Here is a 6,118-nt window from a genome sequence, read left to right as displayed (position 1 = left end):
TGTATGTCTAGTTTGTCTGTTTCTATGTGTTTAGCCTGATATGGTTCTCAATCAGAGGCAGGTGTTAGTCATTGTCTCTGATTGGGAACCATATTTAGGTAGCCTGTTTTGTCATTGTGGGTTGTGGGTGATTGTTCCTGTTACTGTGTTCCTGTGTTTGTGTTGTCACTTTACGGGACTGTTTCGTCTTCGTTCGTTTATTTTGTTTGTTTCAAGTATTCATATTAAAATGGATACTGACCACGCTGCATCTTGGTCCGACATTTCTTACTCCTCGTCAGAGGAGGACGAAGAATTCCGTTACAATATGATGAGATGTAGGGTGTTTTAATGCCGTATAGCAGGGGTGTCAAACTCATTCCATTGAGGGCCTACTGTCTACAGGTTTTAGTTTTCTTCCTTTCAGTTAAGCCCTGGACAACCAGGTGTAGAAGTTCCTTACTAATTAGTGACCTTAATTCATCAATCAAGTACAAGGGAGGAGCGAACACCTGCAGACACGTGGCCCTCTGTGGAATGACTTTGACTCTTGTGCCGTATAGGATCAGTGAAATGACTGATTATGGACACATTAGGTAAAGTAGGATTACCTACGTCTACTCTATCATGTTGAATGCTGGCCTTGTGCCTTTAACCCCTATTTTACAGTTGCTAATAAAGTTGCATTGCGATTTAGGCATTCATTCTTGAAGAATATTACTTGTAAAATGTCTTGTGAGCTGAGACCATCATAACCGAAAACATGTGCTTTTTTTACTCAATTGTTTGTAAACAATGCAATTATATTATATAATAAAAATTAATAATTACATAATTTGATCATTACACTGCATAGCTTCAAAACATAGTTAAAACTATAATTTTAATTTCATGGCTGGTCCTGAGAGTGGTTACATTTCTCAGCCCCACCGCTCAGCTGGTTACCAAACTGCCCTTATTGTGGAACCAGCTGTATCAGCTTAAAAACAAGCACATCTCATTGTGGTGATACAGTACATGAGCGGAGCATTGTAATTCTGACCACCATTGCTAGGAAATGACATACATTGTCAGTTAAGAGACACAATTGAGGACTGGGCCTATTGTTACAGTATTTAAGTCATCCTTTTTGTTTTGGTAGTGTATACTGAACTGGTAGAAAATAAATGGCGGACAGCGGTACGCTAAGCCAATATAAATGTTTATGCCTTTTCCTAACCTAACTGAACAATAACCCTCATTCCTAAACCTAACCATAAAATAATTGAAACCCCTAAACCTAACCATAAAATAATTGAAACCCCTAAACCTAACCATAAAATAATTTAAATCCTTTGTGATTGTCTCCACCCCCCTCCAGGTGTCGCCCATCTTCCCCATTATCCCCTGTGTATTTATACCCGTGTTCTCTGTTTGTCGGTTGCCAGTTCTTCTTGTTTGTCAAGTCAACCAGCGTTTTGTGTCTCAGCTCCTGCTTTTCCCAGTCTCTCTCTCTGAGCCCGCCTACCTGACCACTCTACCTGAGCCTGCCTGCCGTCCTGTACCTTTCCCCCCCCTCTGGTTTACTGACCCCTGCCAGCCTTGACCTGTCTATTGCCTGCCCCTGTTGGATTATTCAACCATTGTTAATTCGACGTTGTCTGCATCTGGGTCTTACCTCATACCTGATACTATGCCTAACCTTAAATAATTTAGACCGCTATGCCTATCCTTAAGTTTTCATTCTGCTGGTTGAATATGCACTTCCTTTATGTTCGGTTATTAATCTCTTTTTATTGCCTTTCGTTTTTTTATCGCTTTCATTTTTTTACTGTGAAGTGTGCTGCGATTTTAAATGCAAGGTTTGATTTAATGCAATTTGAGTTTGTGGTCAAATCCCTTTAAATTCCCGACTGTTGAATTGGACATGGAATTCCTCCATAAGAGTCAAGTCCAATTTGTGAATTGATTAGACTGTAGATGGAAGTGACCTTATTTCCTCAGAAGGAAACCCTGAAAGGCTTAGTTTGTATATTTACATTATCTATAAAGTCATCAATGTCTTATTTTATTTTCCAATGTCTGATGAAGCCAACTCTCAACGCACATCATTATGTCTTCATCGGCATTGTGCTCGGTTGTGCCCTAACTATGTTCTACCATGGGCTGTCACCATGCCATACAAAGGTACAGTCAGAGGCATCGAAAGATCTCTCTCCAATTCAACCCAGGTCACAAGACAAAGACACCATACTACTGGTCTGGTTCTGGCACTTCAAATATCACTTCGACCTCACATCCTGCAGGTCAAACGTTCAACATCGAAGGCTGTCATCTGACAGTGGACAGGGAGCTGTACAGTCAAGGGGACCCCGTTCTCATCCAACCACAGAGAGATCGAAGAGGATTTATCCAACCTGCCCACCTTCCACAAATGGGTGTGGATGAATTTTGAGTCGCCAATGAACACACGTAAGACATCTGGACTGGGGAAACTCTTCAACGTGACGTTGAACTACTGTTGGAATGCTGACATTAAAGTGCGCAAGAGATTAGTCTTCAAGAACAGTGAGATTGAGGAAGACCTACCCATTCAGAAGAAGGTTACAAACTGCTGGATTGTAAGCAACTGGAACGAGAACCACTATAGGGTCAAATTTGACCAACTACTGAGCAAGTTCATCACTATCACACATATGGAGCCCACTTAAATAACAAGCAAATGAGTCATGAGGAATACACAAGCACAGTGGCCAGCTGTAAGTTCTACTTGTCATTTGACAATAGGAGAGAACACCCTGACTATATGACTGAGAAACTGTTCAATGCCATGAAGTTGGGCTCTGTGCCAGTTGCCCTAGGACCGCCCAGACAGGTTTATGAGAAGTTCATCCCAGGTGATGCCTTAGTCCATGTGGATGATTTCTCCAAACCGGAGAAGTTGGCTCAGTATCTACAGAGCATGAATGAGGATGAATACTCTAAGTTGTTCAGGTGGAGGAAGTTCTTCAAAGTTAATTGATGTGTCTTTCCTATTAACCATGCCTGTAGAGCGTGCCAATTTGTACATCAGAAACAGCAATACCAGGTCACAACCAATCTGATCCAAATGGTACTGGGGTTAGGTGCATGAATTGTTTCCGCAAATGAGCAGATATCTGCCTGATCCACTTTAGGCTACGGCCTGTGAAGCCTGCGCTAAATTGGAATGAATAATTTCTAACAGACGTATGTAAATAGTGGTGGAAACATTTGATTCTGCAGTAAACAAGAGCTTATTTTGCTTGGACATTGTAATATGACATCATGTCTATGTTAAACATATCTAGAGCCAAGAAACTCAATATTAGGTCAAAGGTGATTGCCTAGAAATGTTAGGCTATTCTGCCCTACAAAGGCAAAGTGCAGTAACTACAAATTCGTCAAATATATTTAATCTGTTGTAATGGCCAGGTATATTATCTGATTAATGTGATATTTAGTTTCTTGACACAAGAACAAGCAAGTCGATCAGAATACATCATGAAGTACCCGAAATTGCTCTCTGTCTAGACAGAAAAAGACTTTGAAGTGTCACGGCTCTCGTCGTAATTGATCACAAAACACTCAAACAAAATAAACAAGAGGGAAAACCGAAACAGTTCTGTAAGGTGCATAAACTAAACAGAAAACAACTACCCACAAAAAAAGGCTGCCTAAGTATGATTCCCAATCAGTGACAACGATAGACAGCTGCCTCTGATTGGGAACCACACTCGGCCAAAAACAAAGACATAGAAAACTAGAAATAAAGAAACTAGAATGCCCACCCTAGTCACACCCTGGCCTAACCAAAATAGAGAATAAAAGCCTCTCTATGGCCAGGCCGTGACAGTACCCCCCCCCCCCCCCCCCCCTCCCCAAGGTGCAGACTCCGGCCGCAAAACCTGACTCTAAAGGGGAGGGTCCGGGTGGGCATCTCTTCACGGCGGCGGCTCCGGTGCGGGACGTAGACCCCGCTCCACCTCTGGCTCCCCCCACTTTGGTGGCGCCTCTGGTGCGGAGACCCTCGTCGCCGACCCCAGACTGGGGACCCTAGCCGCAGGCCCCGGACTGGGGACCCTCGCCGCAGGCCCCGGACTGGGGACCGTCGCCGGAGACCCCGGACTGGGGACCGTCGCCGGAGGCCCCGGACTGGAGACCGTCAACAGAGGCTCCGGACTGACCCGTGGAGCAGGCACAGGACTCACCAGGCTGGGGAGACCTACTGGAGGCCTGGTCTGTGGAGCAGGCACAGGATGAACCGGGCTGTGCACGCGCACTGGAGACACAGTGCGCTTTACCGCATAACACGGTGCCTGACCAGTACCACGCTCCTTGCCGTGTGCCCCCCCAAAAAAAGTTTTGGGAGTGGCTTCTCGGGCTTCCGTCGATGACTTGCCTCCTCATATCTTCGCCGTTCCGCCTTTGCTGCTTTAATCTCCTCCTTTGGACGGCGATATTCACCAGCCTGCCTCCAGGGTCCTTTACCGTCCAGAATCTCCTCCTATGTCCATTCGTCCCTTTTTCCACGCTGCTTGGTCCTTTGGTGGTGGGTAGTTCTGTCACGGCTCTCGTTGTATTGAGGATCGGACCAAAGCGCAGCGTGGGAGGTGTTCATGATTTTATTTGATCACAAAACACTCAAACAAAATAAACAAGAGTGAAAACCAAAACAGTTCTGTAAGGTGCATAATCTAAACAGAAAACAACTACCCACAAAACACAGGTGGGAAAAAGGCTGCCTAAGTATGATTCCCAATCAGAGACAATGATAGACAGCTGCCTCTGATTGGGAACCACACTCGGCCAAAAACAAAGACATAGCAAACATAGAAATAAAGAAACTAGAATGCCCACCCTAGTCACACCCTGGCCTAACCAAAATAGAGAGTAAAAGCCTCTCTATGGCCAGGCCGTGACATGAAGTCAGATTTTGCAATTACTTTTTTACATAGCTACTGCTTTGCCTTTGTAGGGCAGTATTGTGGGTTTGCTTTGTATTGAAATAATATTATTGTGTATACTTTTTTATTTTATGTATGTAACTTTCTTTCTTTAAAATGTGTTTGGAGGCATTCTGTTGTGGAAATAAGTTGAGAATGTGTTTGGGTAGGTTACTTTCTAAATGCAATCCGTTACAGTTGCTAGTTACCTGTCCAAAATTGTAATCAGTGACATAACGTTTGGATTACCCAAACTCAGTAACGTAATCTGATTACTTTCAGTTACTTTTGGATTACTTTCCCTTTAAGCAGCATTAGAAGAAGACCACAATTTATATTACCAATTGAACAACATCTATTGCAGGATAAATCAATGTTAGAGTTTACATAGATGGCCATTGATGGATGTTGCAGGTGCGTCGGCCGTGTCCGAGGGGGATCAGGGGTTGTCGGTGAACCGGGTCTTCCCGCCTCAGTCTCCCAGATCCAGCGCTTGGGTCTGTGCCCAGACGCTGTCGTTTCAACCGCAAATCTTTTTGCTCCATGAACTGTGGCCTCTCGCTCTGGCGAAGGGCGGTGTGGGAAAGGAGGGCAACCTCCCCCTTGTTACCCACATGGGCCCCCTACCTCCTCTCCTCCCCCCATCTGATGATTAGAAGAGCGGAAGCAGGCTATCTACACTCTGCATCAAGGGCCCCCTACGGGCTTGGGCCCCAGGGATTCAGACCCTGTAAGCCCGTGCATTAATCAGGCTCTGGATCCGCACGGTGCAGCCATTGCAAGAGCCATTTTTCCCTGGCTGTCCACTGATCGCTTAAACAATGATTGATAGGCAGTTTAAACTTCTTCAATTCAACCATTATTGGGTTAAAATACACATACAGTACCAGTCAAAACTTTGGACACATCTACTCATTGCAGGGATTTTCTTTATTTTTATTATTTTCTATATTTTCTCAGATTTCAGCCCAAATAAATGCTTCACAGAGTTCAAGTAACAGACACATCTCAACATCAGCTGTTCAGAGGATATTGCGTGAATCAGGCCTTCATGGTCGAATTGCTGCAAAGAAACCACTACTAAAGGACACCAATAATAAGAAGAGATTTGTTGGGCCAAAAAACACAAGCATTGGACATTAGACCGGTGGAAATCTCTCCATTGGTCTGAGTTTAAATTTGAGATTTTTGGTTCC

General features: G+C 44.2%; 1 pseudogene; it reads left to right on the top strand.

Annotated features, from left to right (window-relative positions):
- Positions 1-2,109: 2,109 nt before the first annotated feature.
- On the top strand, positions 2,110-2,980 carry LOC139559733 (4-galactosyl-N-acetylglucosaminide 3-alpha-L-fucosyltransferase 9-like; annotated as a pseudogene).
- Positions 2,981-6,118: the final 3,138 nt, after the last annotated feature.

The sequence above is a fragment of the Salvelinus alpinus genome, chromosome 1 (genome assembly GCF_045679555.1).
Source record: "Salvelinus alpinus chromosome 1, SLU_Salpinus.1, whole genome shotgun sequence".
In the NCBI taxonomy this organism is placed as follows: domain Eukaryota; kingdom Metazoa; phylum Chordata; class Actinopteri; order Salmoniformes; family Salmonidae; genus Salvelinus; species Salvelinus alpinus.
The sequence above is the reverse complement of the archived record's forward strand: the minus strand, read 5'-3'. Positions and strand labels throughout refer to the sequence as shown.